This window comes from Mesoplodon densirostris, chromosome 14, assembly GCF_025265405.1.
Source record: "Mesoplodon densirostris isolate mMesDen1 chromosome 14, mMesDen1 primary haplotype, whole genome shotgun sequence".
Lineage (NCBI taxonomy): Eukaryota > Metazoa > Chordata > Mammalia > Artiodactyla > Ziphiidae > Mesoplodon > Mesoplodon densirostris.
In genome coordinates, this window is record NC_082674.1 from 14626818 (window position 1) to 14645817 (window position 19000).

Genomic DNA, 19000 nt, shown 5'->3' on the forward strand with positions numbered 1-19000 from the left:
TAGACGTTTTGGTTACTAGCTGTGGGCCGTGATGCTTCAAGGACACAGATGTGGGTAGTAATTATCAGGTCGTGAGAACTGGAGATACTTGTCCTTCCACATGCAGTTGCTGAGCTGTCCCTGCCATGGTCCCTGGCCACCCTCCCACCAGCCCCACAGCAGGGTGCATGGCCTACTCCCACGTCACTCCAGGTTGACCTCTGCCCCTGTGTTTATTACACGATATTGAAATGATATGCCTACTTCTCTGGCTTCCTCAACAAACCATACGCTGTTAGAGGCCAGGGAGGCTGCCTGTACGACCAGTTTTGGTGACCCAACCTGCCTTTGTGACCCACGGACTCGGCAAACTATCTGGCAATTAGCAGGTGCTCGGTAAATGTTTCTGGAATGAACAAAGGGACAGCCAAACTTTAAGGATCCAGGAGGTCACAACAGAAGTGGAGAGGGGCAACTGGATTTCCAGAATCCAAGAGGTTTCAAGCCAAGAAAATAGACGGTAATGACAAAATAAATTCATAGTTAGATAGATATCGATAGACAGATAGATGATAGAAGATATAGATAGATAGATAGATAGATAGATAGATAGATAATAACACTGTATGCCATATATGAGTCAATAAAGATGTGTTAAGCACTTTTCAGACATTATCTCATTCAATTCCCCTATGACCATATGAAGTCCACAGTATAAACCAGCTGCTTCAATGCAGGAATGTGGTCCTGAGAAGGAAATCTTCATCAAAGACACTCTCTACAGATCTCCTGCCCCCACCTGGAGTGATTCCTGGACTGGTGCTTCTGATCACTTGGAGAAAGGGGAGGAGGACAAGACACTGTGCTTACTGTGTGCCCACCACATACCAGGCAACAGGCTAGGTGCGCTACACAAACATTCTTATTTAAGCTCACAGGAATCCACAGGGAATGGTATTATCATCTATAACGATTTAACAAATGAAGAAACCAAGACTTAGAAAGGGGATGAGAAAAGGTAGAAATGAGCCCAGGCTCCATGTGGGTCCACAGAACCTGGTTTATAATTGACACTCAATGACTATGTATGGAATTAAATGGAATTCAGCTGAACATTGTCTATCCACAAAGGCAAATTTTACTTTAGGGTGCCTCCTCTCAGCAGACTGGGCAGACTGCCACCCTCACTCTCTCTTTAAAAGGCTGCAGTGAGCCCCCTGGAGCCATTTGGAAGAGTGAGAGCAAGGAGTGGCACCTCCCACATTCACAAAAGTGTGCGATGGATTTGAGCTGAGGCTGTGGCTTGTGGGCCACAGAATCTCATCAGCCTTGTAAAGGGAGGTGTAGTTGCGCAGAAGCCTTGCCAGTTGGACTGCACAGGGCTCCTTCTCCCATAATACCTTAGGAAGGCAGCTCTGGTGGTAGCAAGGGTGGCTGTGAGCCAAGGTGGAGCTGTGTGCAGCCCCCCTAGAACACAATTACAATGCTATTTATTACATTTGACATAGAAGCCTATGGCGCTTGGATGCCTGGGTCTCCAGCAGCGATCCAGAGAGGAACAGGGTAATCATTTAAAATAACTGCAAATAATTTGCTTTAAAAAATGTGTGTGTTGGTTGTCTCTTACCTAGAAATATCTCTTGGTGAGGGAATGTTAATTTTATTTCTGCAGCTCGCTTGAAAACTAGTACTTACAATATATTCAGTTGGTGGCACCAAAAGTCTATGTAGTTTAATATCACCAGATTTAATATTTTAATTGGAATGTGAGCTAGACATTCCAGCACACGAATCCTCCTGAGAACCTCACCATCCCCTTGTTCACACAAGTCATCTAGTCATGGAGTTGGTTGATGGTCAACAAGAAGGTCAGCTGGAGGCCCCACCCTTTGGACTGCTTTTTTCTTTTCTCTTGAATATGTCAAAATATTAGAAATGTCAGTTACTCCCAGCCTCGTGGCTCAGAAGGGCTCAATAATCAGTTACTTCCCCAGCTGCACAACAAAGGCTGGGGGAGGCGGATGCAGGGGAAAAGGAGAGCTGAAGAATTTGAAAGCAATTACAGTCAAAACAGGTCATCTCTTTTGTTTCTGCAACTTTAGTGCAAAAAGTCCTTCCCTGCTACTGTTCCTCGGGCGCCAGAGTCTGTTTCCCCCTTAGAAAGCAAGCAACAGCTTGCAGCAAGCTTTTGTTGACATGAATTCCATGTTGCCTGGTGCTTTTGTTTGTTTCACACATAATTCACATTTTTCTATCTTACATGCATTTTTCATAGTCTGTACTAAAGCACTGTCCTGACTTCCATCCGGGACTCCCCGTCTGGGGTCAAAGTCCCTGCAGATAACTGGGTTAAGGGTGTTGATGGAACACTCTGCGGGATAGAGCTGACATATTAGGAACTAAATTCCTACAATACAGAGATTAAAAATCACTTTGGATCAGATCCTAAACCAAGCACGAAAATGAGCAATGGCTCAGGTACCACAGTCCTAAGGACAAAGAGTCAACTTTACTTCTCTTCTCTTCTTTTCTGAAGGAGTTTTCACAAAAATTCATGCGGGGAACAGGAGAAAGGGGTCAGCTTTGAAAGAGTCTCATGTGGGGCCCCAAAGGGAGAAGAAAGGGGGAACAGAGAGAAGTAGGGGACGCATTGGGTATCATCGGTACGACCAACGGCATTCATAAGCTGTGTGACTTGTCACAACTCCTTAAACCTTCAAGGAAATGTCCTGAGAGTGAAGCTCACTTTTCTATCACCCAGCTCCAGGACACGTGTATGGAGCTTCTAAACATGACTTTTCTACTTATGGCAAATTCCATGGTAAGCACTGACTTCATGGAACTTTAAAAGACCAAGACTAGAAGAGTCCTCAGAAGCTACCATTCCAACTTCCTACATAACGCAGGACGCTGCTCTGCGGTATCTCCAACAACCTAGGCACCGATTAATGGGATGCCCACTGTTTGACAAGGTTACCCATTTCCTTATTCAAAACTCCTCTATGACCAAGCTCCTCCTTCCACTGAGATGGAGCACAAGACCCTCTGTCTTCCACTGACACGTGTCAATTCTGCCTCAGAGTCATAAAGAACAGTTCCCTTCCTTTACCCATGGCTGGATTACATGATGGTTATCAGCGTGGGTTTTGCACTCACCTGAGGCAGTTCCACCTCCACCACTTACTTAACTTTGGGTAAGTTACATAAGTTCTCCAGCCCTCAATTCATCTGAAATATGAGCATGGTAGCAGGTTCTCTCCCAAAAGTCAGGTTTGCCTTTAGGAGGTACAGTGGTGGTGGGGTCACACGGCAGAGAAGGAGTGCTGAGCCATGCGTCAGAAGACTCGGTGCTTTGTCCTGGCTGTGCCATGGTGAGTGTGAACCATATAAGTCACTAAACCTCCCTGCAGCTCACTCCTCCTTTTGGTAAACGTCACAGCACATGCCCTGCCTATTAGCATCCAGGTGCTGTTGTAGAGATCAAATGCCAACACGTGACTTTCACGTCTGTGCACCTGTAGGTCTATGGCACAGTCCCAGTGCAGGCCTAGGCAAACACTTGGTGCTCAACTAAAGCCTGTGGACTAAACTGCGTCTGTGCTTTCTGAGAGGAAGATAAGGAATTGTGGGCTGAGAAGGGAAGTGGCTTATTAGATGAGGTTTACCATTTGGCAGGCTCCCTGGGAGGAGAAAGTCCACAGAAAGCAGAAGGTGTGTGTTTGGGCTACCGCAGAAAGATCTGGGATCTAGGAAGGGCTTTAGGTGTTACCTGCTGCAAAAGAACTGGAAGAGCAAGAGTGATGAAGAAAGCAGACCTCTGGGCTCCGGAAGGTGCTCAGTGGTTGTCTCCGTGGTGCCGATGAAAGGGAGCTTCAAGGAGAGGTGAGCAAAGAGGGGCCTGATGTGCAGAGGGGATCGTGAGCGGATACCAGCTGGGATGACGAGGGCCCAGAGGGTGGGGAGACGGGCATGGTCCCCACCCAGGAGGTTTCTCAGCTGAGCAGTTGTCAATGGAAACTCCATGCTGCAGCGTTTAGGAAAACAAGGCCCGGGGAGGGGGTTGCCCGAGGGTGGAATGCAGCGCCTGGCAGCCAGCTTTCTCTCTAATCCTCCAAGTCTCACTCCTCTTTCAAGACCAAGTTCAAATTTAACCTTTCCCGGAAAGCCTTCCCTCAGCTCTGGAACAATGAGAAACCTACCCCCTTTCTAAAATTTCTATAAGAATTTTGGTCTGTATAAATCATATAGTAATTATGAGTATAAAAATACGACTTCCGGATGATTTATCTATTGCTGTCTTAAAATAAGGTTACTTAACATTTTACAAGTAAAATATATTACGTTCTCCATTCAGCCACCTAGCATCCCCCTGGAACATACATCAAACATGACACTAAAGGGATTTCTAGCTCATTTCATCCTTGCCTTCGTACTCCGGAGCTTGTTGCCAGCTCCTCCTCTCTTGGTCTCGCTTTCATGTCTGGAATAGTGGTCAGCGTTCTTTTTCTGGCCATGACTTCGCCTTTTCTCTTGTTTTCTTTTCCAGTTTCCAACTTGGTAGTCCCTCTGCCCTGACTCCACCTCATGGAACAACGTGTTTCCACGAAGCTGGCTCAGAAAGGGCCCAGACACCTGCAGGGAGACCACGGGGTCCCGAGGAGGAAGCCGAGCCCAGCTCGGGGCCTCCTCTTCACCCCTGACCCTGCTGATAGCAGAGCCGTCTGCAAGCTGGCCACGTAATAAAAGAGGGTAAGACTAATTAGCTTTTAAAGACAGTGGCGACTTCCGGGGAAGATGGCGGAAGAGTAAGATGCAGAGATCACCTTCCTCCCCACAGATACACCAGAAATACAGCTACACGTGGAACAATTCCTACAGCACACCTACTGAACGATGGCAGAAGACCTCAGACCTCCCAAAAGGCAAGAAACTCCCCCACGTACCTGGGAAGGGCAAAGTGGAGAGATTCCCGCACAGAGGATCGGTGCCAGCCGGCACTCACCAGCCCGAGAGGCTTGTCTGCTCGCCCGCCGGGGCGGGCGGCGCTGGGAGCTGAGGCTCAGGCTTCAGTCGGAGCGCAGGGAGAGGACTGGTGCTGGCGGCGTGAACACAGCCTGAAGGGGCTAATGCGCCACAGGTAGCCGGGAGGGAGTCCGGGGAAAGGTCTGGAGCTGCCGAAGAGGCAAGAGACTTTTTCTTCCCTCTTTGTTTCCTGGTGCGCGAGGAGAGGGGATTAAGAGCACTGCTTAAAGGAGCCCCACAGATGGGCGCCAGCCGTGGCTAAAAGCGCGGACGCCAGAGACGGGCGTGGGATGCTGCGGCTGCTGCTGCCGCCTCCACGAGGCCTCCGTGCGAGCTTAGGTCACCGTCCACGCCCCCCTTCTGGGGAGCCTGTGCAGCCCGCCACTGCCGGGGTCCCGGGATCCAGGGGCGGCTTCCCCGGGAGAACGCACGACGTGCCTCGGGTTGGTGCAACGTCACGCCGGCCTCTGACGCTGCACGCTCGCCCCGCCTACGTGCCCCTCCCTCCCCCCGGCCTGAGCGAGCCAGAGTCCCTGAAGTGGCTGCTCCTTTAACCCTGTCCTGTCTAAGCGAAGAACAGACGCCATCCGGCGACCTACACGGAGAGGCGGGGCCCAATCCAAAGCTGAGACCCGGGAGCTGTGAGAACAAAGAAGAGAAAGGGAAATCTCTCCCAGCAGCCTCAGAAGCAGCAGATTAAAGCTCAACAATCAACCTGATGTACCCTGCATCTGTGGAATACATGAATAGACAACAAATCATCCCAAATTGAGGAGCCAGGAGTCAGTGCTGTGCCTCTGAGGTGGGAGAGCCAACTTCAGGACACTGGTCCACAAGAGACCTCCCAGCTCCACATAATATCAAACGGCGAAAATCTTCCAGAGATCTCCATCTCAACACCAGCACCCAGCTTCACTCAACGACCAGCAAGCTACAGTGCTGGACACCCTATGCCAAACAACTAGCAAGACAGGAACACAACGCCATCCATTAGCAGAGAGGCTGCCTAAAATCATAAAAAGTCCACAGACACCCCAAAACACACCACCAGACGTGGACCTGCCCACCAGAAAGACAAGATCCAGCCTCATCCACCAGAACACAGGCACTTGTCCCCTCCACCACGAAGCCTACACAACCCACCGAAGCAACCTTAGCCACTGGGGACAGAAACCAAAAACAACGGGAACTACGAACCTGCAGCCTGCAAAAAGGAGACCCCAAACACAGTAAGATAAGCAAAAAGAGAAGACAGAAAAACACACAGCAGGAGAAGGAGCAAGACAAAAACCCACCAGACCTAACAAATGAAGAGGAAATAGGCAGTCTACCTGAAAAAGAATTCAGAATAATGATAGTAAAGATGATCCAAAATCTTGGAAATAGAATAGACAAAATGCAAGAAACAGTTAACAAGGACCTAGAAGAACTACAGATGAATCAAGCAACGATTAAAAACACAATAAATGAAATGAAAAGTACTCTACATGGGATCGATAGCAGAATAACTGAGGCAGAAGAACGGATAAGTGACATGGAAGATAAAATAGTGGAAATAACTACTGCAGAGCAGAAGAAAGAAAAAAGAATGAAAAGATTTGAGGACAGTCTCAGAGACCTCTGGGACAACATTAAACACACCAACATTTTAATTATAGGGGTTCCGGAAGAAGAAGAGAAAAAGAAAGGGACTGAGAAAATATTTGAAGAGATTATAGTTGAAAACTTCCCTAATATGGGAAAGGAAATAGTCAGTCAAGTCTAGGAGGCACAGAGAGTCCCATACAGAATAAATCCAAGGAGAAATACGCCAAGACACATATTAATCAAACTGTCAAATATTAAATACAAAGAAAACATATTAAAAGCAGCAAGGGAAAAACAACAAATAACACACAAGGGAATCCCCATAAGGTTAATAGCTGATCTTTCAGCAGAAACTCTGCAAGCCAGAAGGGACTGGCAGGACATATTTAAAGTGATGAAGGAGAAAAACCTGCAACCAAGATTACTCTACCCAGCAAGGATCTCATTCAGATTTGATGGAGAAATTAAAACGTTTACAGACAAGCAAAAGCTGAGAGAGTTCAGCACCACCAAACCAGCTTTACAACAAATGCTAAAGGAAATTCTCTAGGCAAGAAACACAACAGAAGGAAAAAACCTACAATAACGAACCCAAAACAATTAAGAAAATGGGAATACGAACATACATATCAATAATTACCTTAAATGTAAATGTACTAAATGCTCCCACCAAAAGACACAGATTGGCTGAATGGATACAAAAACAAGACCCATATATATGCTGCCTACAAGAGACCCACTTCAGACCTAGAGACACATACAGACTGAAAGTAAGGGGATGGAAAAAGATATTCCATGCAAATGGAAACCAAAAGAAAGCTGGAGTAGTAATTCTCATATCAGACAAAATAGACTTTAAAATAAAGACTACTAGAAGAGACAAAGAAGGACACTACATAATGATCAAGGGATCGATCCAATAAGAAGATATAGCAATAGTAAATATTTATGCACCCAACATAGGAGCACCTCAATGCATAAGGCAAATATTAACAGCCATAAAAGGGGAAATCGACAGTAACACATTCATAGTAGGGGACTTTAACACCCCACTTTCACCAATGGACAGGTCATCCAAAATGAAAATAAATAAGGAAACACAAGCTTTAAGTGATACATTAAACAAGATGGACTTAATTGATATTTATAGGACATTCCATCCAAAAACAACAGAATACACATTTTTCTCAAGTGCTCATGGAACATTCTCCAGGATAGATCATATCTTGAGTCACAAATCAAGCCTTGGTAAATTTAAGAAAATTGAAATTGTATCAAGTATCTTTTCCGACCACAATGCTATGAGACTAGATATCAATTACAGGAAAAGATCTGTAAAAAATACAAACACATGGAGGCTAAACAATACACTACTTAATAACGAAGTGATCACTGAAGAAATCAAAGAGGAAATAAATAAATACCTAGAAACAAATGACAATGGAGACACGACGACCCAAAACCTATGGGATGCAGCAAAAGCAGTTCTAAGAGGGAAGTTTATAACAATACAATCCCACCTTAAGAAACAGGAAACATCTCGAATAAACAACCTAACCTTGCACCTAAAGCAATTAGAGAAAGAAGAACAAAAACACCCCAAAGTTAGCAGAAGGAAAGAAATCATAAAAATCAGATCAGAAATAAATGAAAAAGAAATGAAGGAAACGATAGCAAAGATCAATAAAACTAAAAGCTGGTTCTTTGAGAAGATAAACAAAATTGATAAACCATTAGCCAGACTCATCAAGAGAAAAAGGGAGAAGACTCAAATCAATAGAATTAGAAATGAAAAAGGAGAAGTAACAACTGACACTGCAGAAATACAAAAGATCATGAGAGATTACTACAAGCAACTCTATGCCAATAAAATGGACAACCTGGAAGAAATGGACAAATTCTTAGAAATGCACAACCTGCCAAGACTGAATCAGGAAGAAATAGAAAATATGAACAGACCAATCACAAGCACTGAAATTGAAACTGTGATTAAAAATCTTCCAACAAACAAAAGCCCAGGACCAGATGGCTTCACAGGCAAATTCTATCAAGCATTTAGAGAAGAGCTAACACCTATCCTTCTCAAACTCTTCCAAAATATAGCAGAGGGAGGAACACTCCCAAACTCATTCTACGAGGCCACCATCACCTTGATACCAAAACCAGGCAAGGAAGTCACAAAGAAAGAAAACTACAGGCCAATATCACTGATGAACATAGATGCAAAAATCCTCAACAAAATACTAGCAAACAGAATCCAACAGCACATTAAAAAGATCATACACCATGATCAAGTGGGGTTTATTCCAGGAATGCAAGGATTCTTCAATATACGCAAATCAATCAACGTGATACACCATATTAACAAATTGAAGGAGAAAAAACATATGATCATCTCAATAGATGCAGAGAAAGCTTTCGACAAAATTCAACTCCCATTTATGATAAAAACGCTGCAGAAAGTAGGCATAGAGGGAACTTTCCTCAACATAATAAAGGCCATATATGACAAACCCACAGCCAACATCATTCTCAATGGTGAAAAACTGAAACCATTTCCACTAAGATCAGGAACAACACAAGGTTGCCCACTCTCACCACTCTTATTCAACATAATTTTGGAAGTTTTAGCCACAGCAATCAGAGAAGAAAAGGAAATAAAAGGAATCCAAATCGGAAAAGAAGAAGTAAAGCTGTCACTGTTTGCAGATGACATCATACTATACATAGAAAATCCTAAAGGTGCTACCAGAAAACTACTAGAGCTAATCAATGAATTTGGTAAAGTAGCAGGATACAAAATTAATGCACAGAAATCTCTGGCATTCCTATATACTAATGATGAAAAATCTGAAAGTGAAATCAAGAAAACACTCCCATTTACCATTGCAACAAAAAGAATAAAATATCTAGGAATAAACCTACCTAAGGAGACAAAAGACCTGTATGCAGAAAATTATAAGACACTGATGAAAGAAATTAAAGATGATACAAATAGATGGAGAGATATACCATGTTGTTGGTTGGAAGAATCAACATTGTGAAAATGACTCTACTACCCAAAGCAATCTACAGATTCAATGCAATCCCTATCAAACTACCACTGCCATTTTTCACAGAACTAGAACAAAAAATTTCACAATTTGTATGGAAACACAAAAGACCCCAAATAGCCAAAGCAATCTTGAGAACGAAAAATGGAGCTGGAGGAATCAGGCTCCCTGACTTCAGACTATACTACAAAGCTACAGTAATCAAGACAGTATGGTACTGGCACAAAAACAGAAACATAGATCAATGGAACAGGATAGAAAGCCCAGAGATAAACGCATGCACATATGGTCACCTTATCTTTGATAAAGGAGGCAGGAATGTACAGTGGAGAAAGGACAGCCTCTTCAATAAGTGGTGCTGGGAAAACTGGACAGGGACATGTAAAAGTATGAGATTAGATCACTCCCTAACACCATACACAAAAATAAGCTCAAAATGGATTAAACACCTAAATGTAAGGCCACACACTACCAAACTCTTAGAGGAAAACATAGGCAGAACATTCTATGACATAAATCACAGCAAGATCCTTTTTGACCCACCTCCTAGAGAAATGGAAATAAAGACAAAAATAAACACATGGGACCTAATGAAACTTCAAAGCTTTTGCACAGCAAAGGAAACCATAAACAAGACCAAAAGACAACCCTTAGAATGGGAGAAAATACTTGCAAATGAAGCAACTGACAAAGGATTAATCTCCAAAATGTATAAGCAGCTCATGCAGCTCAATAATAAAAAAACAAACAACCCAATCCAAAAATGGGCAGAAGACCTAAACAGACATTTCTCCACAGAAGATATACAGACTGCCAACAAACACATGAAAGGATGCTCAATATCTTTAATCATTAAAGAAATGCAAATCAAAACTACAATGAGATATCATCTCACACCAGTCAGAATGGCCATTATCAAAAAATCTAGAAACAATAAATGCTGGAGAGGGTGTGGAAAAAAGGGAACACTCTTGCACTGCTGGTGGGAATGTGAATTGGTACAGCCACTATGGAGAACAGTATGGAGGTTCCTTAAAAAACTACAAATAGAACTACCATATGACCCAGCAATCCCACTACTGGGCATATACCCTGAGAAAATGATAATTCAAAAAGAGTCATGTACCAAAATGTTCATAGCAGCCCTATTTACAATAGCCTGGAGATGGAAACAACCTAAGTGTCCATCATGGGATGAATGGATAAAGAAGATGTGGCACATATATACAATGGAATATTACTCAGCCATAAAAAGAAACGAAAGTGAGCTATTTGTAATGAGGTGGATAGACCTAGAGTCTGTCATACCGAGTGAAGTAAGTCAGAAAGAGAAAGACAAATACTGTATGCTGACACATATATATGGAATTTAAGAAAAAAAATGTCATCAAGAACCTAGGAGTAAGACAGGAATAAAGACACAGACCTACTAGAGCATGGACTTGAGGATATGGGTGGGGGGAGGGTAAGCTGTGACAAAGCGAAAGAGAGGCATGGACATATATACACTACCAAACGTAAGGTAGATAGCTAGTGGGAAGCAGCCGCATAGCACAGGGAGATCAGCTCGGTGCTTTGTGGCCGCCTGGAGGGGTGGGATAGGGAGGGTGGGAGGGAGGTGCGGGAGGGAGGGGATGTGGGAGCATATGTATATGTGTGGCTGATTCATTTTGTTATAAAGCAGAAACTAACACACCATTGTTAAGCAATTATACTCCAATAAAGATGTAAAAAAAAAAAAAAAAAGCAGCAAGGGAAAAACAACAAATAACATATGAGGGAATCCCCATAAGGTTAACAGCTGATCTTTCAGCAGAAACTCTGTAAGCCAGAAGAGAATGGCAGGACATAAAAAAAAAAAAAAAAAGACAGTGGCAAAATGATCAGTGGAAGCAGCAGCGTGTGTGAGAACCGGTGTCAGAAACGAACCATGGATGGATTTCCCTCAGTTAGAACAATGGGTCTTGCACACAGAAGGTGCTCAATAAATACCTGCTGAATAAAATCTATAGACCCAAGGCAAAAGGAATAAATACTGAACCCCCCAAATGGAAAAGCGGGTAGGGCGGAACCAAGAAAAGAAGCACTTACTGACCAGGGAAAGGTTGGCATGAGGCAGAGCCCCTTCTCTGAAATATCGGCCTCAGCTCACAGGGCAACACAGAGCAGCTGCTGCCGTCCTCCGACCCCTGTGGGCCTCAGTCGTACAGGACAAAGGTGCTCCTGGCACTGTGCTGTGCATGGCAGGTTAGGAAGGTTACTAACGGGAGGCCAAGGAGGGAGACCGCGGCTGCCCATCACATCCACACCACCTTTCCACCTTCCCTTTGCCTACGTCCAGATACCCCCATGAGAATACGTTCAAAACAACAGACTCCAGCCCCACTGACAAGTCGTCTGCTTGAACTCAGGTATGTGCTGGCTCTGGAAGACTCCTACGTAATGAGGTGGGGTGATTCATCTGTTTATCACAATGGGGACTGGGATGGAGAAACAGCCCATAGGACAAGAGGACAAGGAGCAGTGGTTATAACCTCCACCCTCAAAAACTACAGCCCTAGCAATCATACTCCAATAAAGATGTTAATAAATAAATAAATAAATAAATAAATAAATAAAAACTACAGCCCTTCTGAGAAGCCAAGTGCCTCGTTTACCTTCCGCCATCGTTGTGTCTACATTCCCAACCCTAACATGCCTCTTTCAAATCTGTTCTTTTATCATTTGTGTGTACGTAGCACATATATACCTCATATGTAAATGCCAAGTTCATGTTGTTGTTCCTTCATATAACAATCATTTATTAAGTGCCTTCTATGTGCCTGGCACAGTGCTAAATGCTTTCTCATATTTTGTTATCATTTAGCACTATCTTTAGCTTTATAAAGATAACTATCTTTATCTCCATTTTACCCTGAAGAAACTTAAACACAGAGAAGTCACTTACCCAAGTCACACAACAAATACCAAAGTTAGATTAAAATCCATATTTACTGAAGCTAAGACCAGTTTTCCTTTCATTGGACCACACTTGCCTTTAACAAGTGTATAATAATGCTTATGAATTCAAAATTATGAATAATACTTATGAACTGTAAATCCTATGGGAGGGAAGACCTCTATGGTTTTATGTATTACACTTAATTTATTAATATATGTGTAATGACTTTAGTGTTTAGAGTACATATGGAACTTGGTTGTTGTTTCTGTTTTGTACTTTGCCAGTTACTCATTTGTCCCAGCAGCATCTCTGACGCTGCTTCTTCTTAGACATCTAGAGTCAGGTGCTTTCCATGCTTTCCATGCTTTCCATGGGTTGTAACCCCTCCTCCCATGGCAGGTAGGGACCCTACCATTTCCTCCTCCCATGTGCAGCCCACAGGACAGGTTTGCAGCCTCAGTGGTGGTGAGCCACACATATGTGGGGTGCAGTGGGATATCTTTAAGTTCTAAATAACACAAATTTGGGACTTAGTCAAAATGGAGCCTGTAGTCATAAGCAACCGTCATCGTCTTGGGACAGAGTGGAGTTTCTGGGGAGTTAAGAGTGAAGATGATGCAGGTGGAATGTCTGGATCTCCAGTTCAATCAGTTTTGACATAAATCTGAGAAGAAGTGGCTATTCCCTGGACCAGTCATCTGGCCTACAATCTAGTGGGTTTTGGACATGTGCAATTTGGGCTGAAAAATCCAGTGTCCAATAAAAACAAAAGCTTAAAATGGGAGACATTGACATAAAGTAGTGTGAAAACATGCTCTGTTCCAATAAAGACAGCTGAAAGAATTCCCCCTTTTGTAACACTGAGGAAAAGTGATGACATATTTGGTCTCACGCTGAATTCATGAAAACAGAGACTTTTTTTTGCAGAGGGTGAAAACATATTATTTGGTGTCCTTTTCCCACAATAAATTCTAGCATTTCACAACAGGTGAACTTTGGAAATCGGAGAGAGAAGCCGGAAAGGGCAGCCCTTCTAAGAACAGGGCTTTGGGTTCCTTCTCGATGTTCACACCAGAAATTTCTGGAGGCCAGTTTATTCTTCTACATTGTTTCTGCCTGTTGTGAATTAAGTTTGAAATACCTTCTCCTGACATGTGGCATTTCACCTTGGTGCTCTTTCTCCGTGGAAAATCTTGCCCATCTGTTTTGAGGCAACTTGGCATCAGAATCTGATTCCTCTTGGAAACTTTAGGATAGGACTGGTCATCAAAGCACATTAATCTCAACTAAACCTGCAGCTGGACACATGCATCAAAAGCCCACTGCCTGGTGTGCAAGTGTTCTCACCCTGCACACTGTAATCCTACAACTTACTCCACTCCACGGGGCTCCCCCTTTCCTGCACACCCCAAGCTCCTCATCCTGCTGCTGGGATAAGATCCCTAGGCTTGTTTGCATATTTCAGCCTGCTCAGGCTTCTGTTTAGCTTTTGTTTTTCTTGGCATTTCAAAGCATTATGTCCATTTTTATTATACCCTTGACAGACCACAATGAAACAAACACTTATAATTTATAGAAAAAATTCAGAATATATATTTCCATGGAGCCTAGAAGTTTCGTCACCTGGTAAAATACTGCAGGCAGGACAGTGGGCTTCTAGTGCACTTACGTGAACTTCAGAACTGCCTCTGATATTTGAATCTCTCTCTCTCTCCCCCCCCTCCACACACACAACGAATTAAGTAAATTCTGGTATAGATGTCTATTAACTTTCATAATGCAGCCACAGCCTAGCTGAACTTTTTAGCATGGAAAAACAGCTGTTATTTTTAAACAGTTATGAAAGACTCAGAGTCCCAATTATTTCAACTCTGTCTATATGAGATAGAGCTTAAGCTGGCTACTCCCAGCTCTTTCTTTACCGATAAACAATTTTTCCCTAAAGACCAAAGGCTACAAGGAATGCTTGGGCTCAACTAGTCATGTACTTTCTCATCCAAACATCTTACCTCTTGACAAGTTCCATCTGAGTGTTGAGGCTGCTCCTACTGTCTACTTGTCAAATAGCCAGAAGTGGGTACCATCATAGCAACTATGAGGTGATCGTTCCTGGGCTTAAAGCTATGAGTCCCCAAGAGGAGTGTAAGACAAGACCCCTGCTCTTAAGAGAATTAATCTAGTTGAGAAGGAAAATCTTAATAGACCTTGAGCAATCAGTACATATTCTGTGTTCCGCTGATATTCATAATTATGTTTAATTAACATTTTCCAAATTTCTTTGATTATGGAATATATAATAAAAACTTATGGAGGATAGAGAGTTATGACCCAGTGGGGCCCCACTGGGATTTCAGGGATGCCAGTATTGTGCTCTTTTGTAATTTAGGTGGGCACCACATGGGTATTTGCTAACAATTGGTTACAATGTACATGTAATTAACTGTTCCCAAATCCTCAAAATTATCTACCACAGCTGGAGAGCTGAGATCTAACTAAATTTATGACTGAGAGGAGAACTGAGTGACCTGAATCTTGTCACTCCTCAGACAGTGTCCAACAGGGCTGGGGAGACTCTTCTTAGAGTAGCCATAGGACCATAGCTCCTCAGATGCTGGGGTCAGAGGCTTCACCCCACCATGTCAGACTTTCCCAAAATGCTACTTCTTTCATAGTACATCCTGCTAAAGAGCTCTCTCTTGCCCACAATATTGGTTCTAACTTTTCTAAAAGGCGTCTTTAAGATGTGGCTTCACATCTGTGATGGTTAATTTTCTGTGTCAACTTAAGAGTGTTTTTAGATGAGATGACCATTTAAATCAGTGAACTCTGAATAAGCAGACTGTCCTCCATCATGTGGGTGGGCCTCATCCAATCAGTTGAAGACCTGAATAGAACAAACAGACTAGCCTTCCCAACAGGAGGAAATTCTCTAGCAGACAGCCTTCAGACTTCATCTGAACCATTAGTTCTCTTGGGTCTCTATCCACCAGCCTTCAGACTGGAACTGCATCACTGACTCTCCTGAGTCTCCAGCCTACTGGCCCACTGAAGAGTTTGGACTCACCAGCTTCCATAATCATGTGAATAGTCAAGAGAGATAGACAGATAGGTAGATAGATAGATGGACAGACAGACAGATAGATAGACAGATAGATAGATGATATAGATATATAAATAGGTTATGTTTCTCTGGAGAACCCTAACTAATGCAACATCCATTGCTGCATAACAAGTTATACCAAAATTCAGAGGCTTAAGAAACAATACACATTTAATCTCTCACAGTTTCTATGGGTCAGAAATCTGGGCACAGTTTATCTGGGTCTTCTGCTTCAGAGTCTCTCATAGGCTTAAATCAAGGTGTCTGCTGAGGCTGCAGTCTCATCTGAAGGCCTGCATGGGGAAGGATCTGCTTCCAAGTTCATTTACATGCTTGTCTGTAGAAGTTGGCAGGGGTTGGGGTGGGGAGGGTTTGTGCCCTGTGGTGATGAAAGACTCAGTTATTCACTGGCTATTGGATAGAGACAACCCTCATTTCCTAGCCATATAGTCCTTTCTATAGGGCAGGCCGTGACATGGCAGCTTGCTTCATCAGAACAAAAAGAGCCAGAGAAAGAGGGCTAGCAAAAAGGAAGTCACACTCTCTTACAGCCTAATCATGAATGTGATATCCCATCACTTTTGCCATATTCTATTGTCTAAAAGCAAGTCACCAGGTTCAGCCCAGCCTCAAGGGCAGGGGATTGCACAAAGGCACTAATACCAGAAGCTGGGGACCACCGGGAGCCACGGAGAAGCTGCCTACCCCAGCCATCATCCTGTCTTCTCTGTTTTTCCAACATGAACACTCAGTGCAGCCTTGATATCTCTTAACTGGCACCCAACATAACTTGTACCTCTGCCAGACTGTTTGTCCTACCTACAGGGATCTTCCTTGTTTCTGCTTCCTGTCAAATTCTACCCACAACTCTGGATGTGTGTTTCAAAAGCTGTCAGTTATCGCATACACGTAAACACTTTAACTTGGGGTGGGGGGTAGAATTTATATCTAGAGTTGTGCTATTTAACCTCAGGAGATGTATAGGTTCAGTCTGAACAAGCCACCATTTGTGTCACTAGAATAAATGAACCTAATTTTATTAGAGTATTACTACTCAGAACTTGGGCAGTTTGCTTGGGAAGCATCCCGGTCTTCTGGACCATCTGGAAACAGAGAAATGGCCATCCTTATCAAGTTTCCATTGCTAAAAACCATAATGGTAGAAACACAAGTCTAATTTAATTTGAAGGGAAACAGTTTCAACCCTCAAGAGAATGACTGGTTTTAGATCCTCGGTTCTGTTTCAGGGAGGCATTTTTTTGTTTTCTTATTGCCTTCCTTCTACTCCATGGAGGTCCGTTCCATTTCAAAGAGAATAGTATTTAAGGTTGGTTTTCTGTCTGGTAAAGGATTTGCATGCCACCTCATCACAAAGGTATTTATCTTTCTGAGTAAAGTAAAAAATAAAATGATACCAACGTACACTTGCCAAACAAAGCTTAAAAATCCAAATGAAGGGTCAGATATATATGATTGCTATAATCAACAGGTTTCTCTCAATCCAATAGAGAGAGAGAGAGAGAGAGAGAGAGAGAGAGAGGTAAATTTTTACATTCCCAATCATAGGCTTTTAAAATTAGTCCAGGGATTTAACAGTTTAATATGGGAAAGTTAATTTTATTACTGTTATTCATAACATCCTCCTTCCCTTTGTTTTCTCAGGTGTATCTATTGGTCTACTGTTACTTCATTTTTCCAGACCAATAGTGGTTACAAAAAATAGCATTAGCAATCACTTTGAATAAAAAGCTTGAACACCAGATTCCAAATGAAAATGAGAATGAAATGGCACACGTGTGGGTACACACTCAGAATTTTTCAACATGAAGGTATAAAGGTATGTATGGAGGAGTGAGAAGGATTCATGAATGCTGACAGAATTAAGAAAGCTGCTGAGGTGGTTTCTTTGGCTTCAGCAAAGTCTAAGACAAATTTTTTTGGCAAGAATTACATCTTTAGGGACGCTAAGAAAACAATAAGATTGCTACAGAAAGAATTAACTCTTCCAGTGCTTTGGAAGCCTCCTCTGAGTGGTGGACTAATAGGGCACATCACAGGATTAGGAATGGAGGGAGATTGCAGACGTGAGGAATCCAGCTCCTCCAGTCGATGTGGAGAAAGGCACAGTCACCAGTGTAAATAAGGCCCCATGATGACCATTTGCAGCAGTAACAATAGTGACAATTGTTCTTTATTCTCTCTCTCTCAAATGGAGGTCTGTGGCATTTCCTACTCAACCCAGTGGTGGAAAGGGGTGTGTGCAAAAAACAACGTTTTTAAAAAATACTAAACCAACCATCCAGCAATCAACTGTCTTATACTGAGTACTTACTATGAGCCTGGCATAGCATCAAGCACTTTACATAAAGTTATTTCATTTAATACTCACAAAAATATAATGAAAAGTGTTACTACTGTCATTTTACAGACGAGAAACTCAAGTTTGGCCAAGTAAATGGTTTAATCAAGGATTCCCAGCTGGTGACTTCAGTGCCAAGGTAAGAGCCATGTCCCCTGAGGGTCAAGTCCTCCTACCCGCAGTCCAGATAAGACCAGAGCCAGGTCCCTAAGCCTCGATGTTACGCCACTAAACTAGAGATGCATGCAGTCTTTGATATTTTAACAAATTAAATACGGGACCCACTGGGGCCAGATCTTTCAGATAATATTTCACTGTTTTACTTCAACTCATCTGCAGGTAAGATGTGTCTGGAAAGCAGATTCACACTGAAGGCTATGTAAAGCCATAAACGAGGAGCTGTTTCCCACCCTGCCACTAGTGTAAACCCTCTCCAGGCCAGAGGTTCCTGAATCCCACCACAGGGAGCATTGCCCCCTTTGATGAAGTCTTCATCAGTCAGCGGCAATGTAAGAACCAGTACAATAAATTAGGCACATAGAATATCAGCATAAGATGGCCATTCCTTTAGTCTGAGATTTTTATTCTTCCTATACTTTTTGGTGGTAAACCATGCTATTTATATATAGAGAATAATGAGGATGGCATTTGGTTTTAAATGTTCTTACTTATTACAATCAAAAATTGCCAATTTTTGAATATTTATGTGTACTTACCAAACTATTTAATATTATTTTTTTAACTGGTTCATGAAATCCAAAAGTCTTAGCATCACTGATTCATGGAACACATAGTGTTCTAACTAACAAGAGTTAAGCACTATAGCAGATTGCAAAAATGGCTAAAATTCTCCATTCATCTCTGTATCCATGTCACTTTGACTTTGCACTGTGATTTTGCAACTCCTCCCATAGAGGGACAGAGGCTATTGCCCCTCCCCCCATGAATCTGCTTGGCTT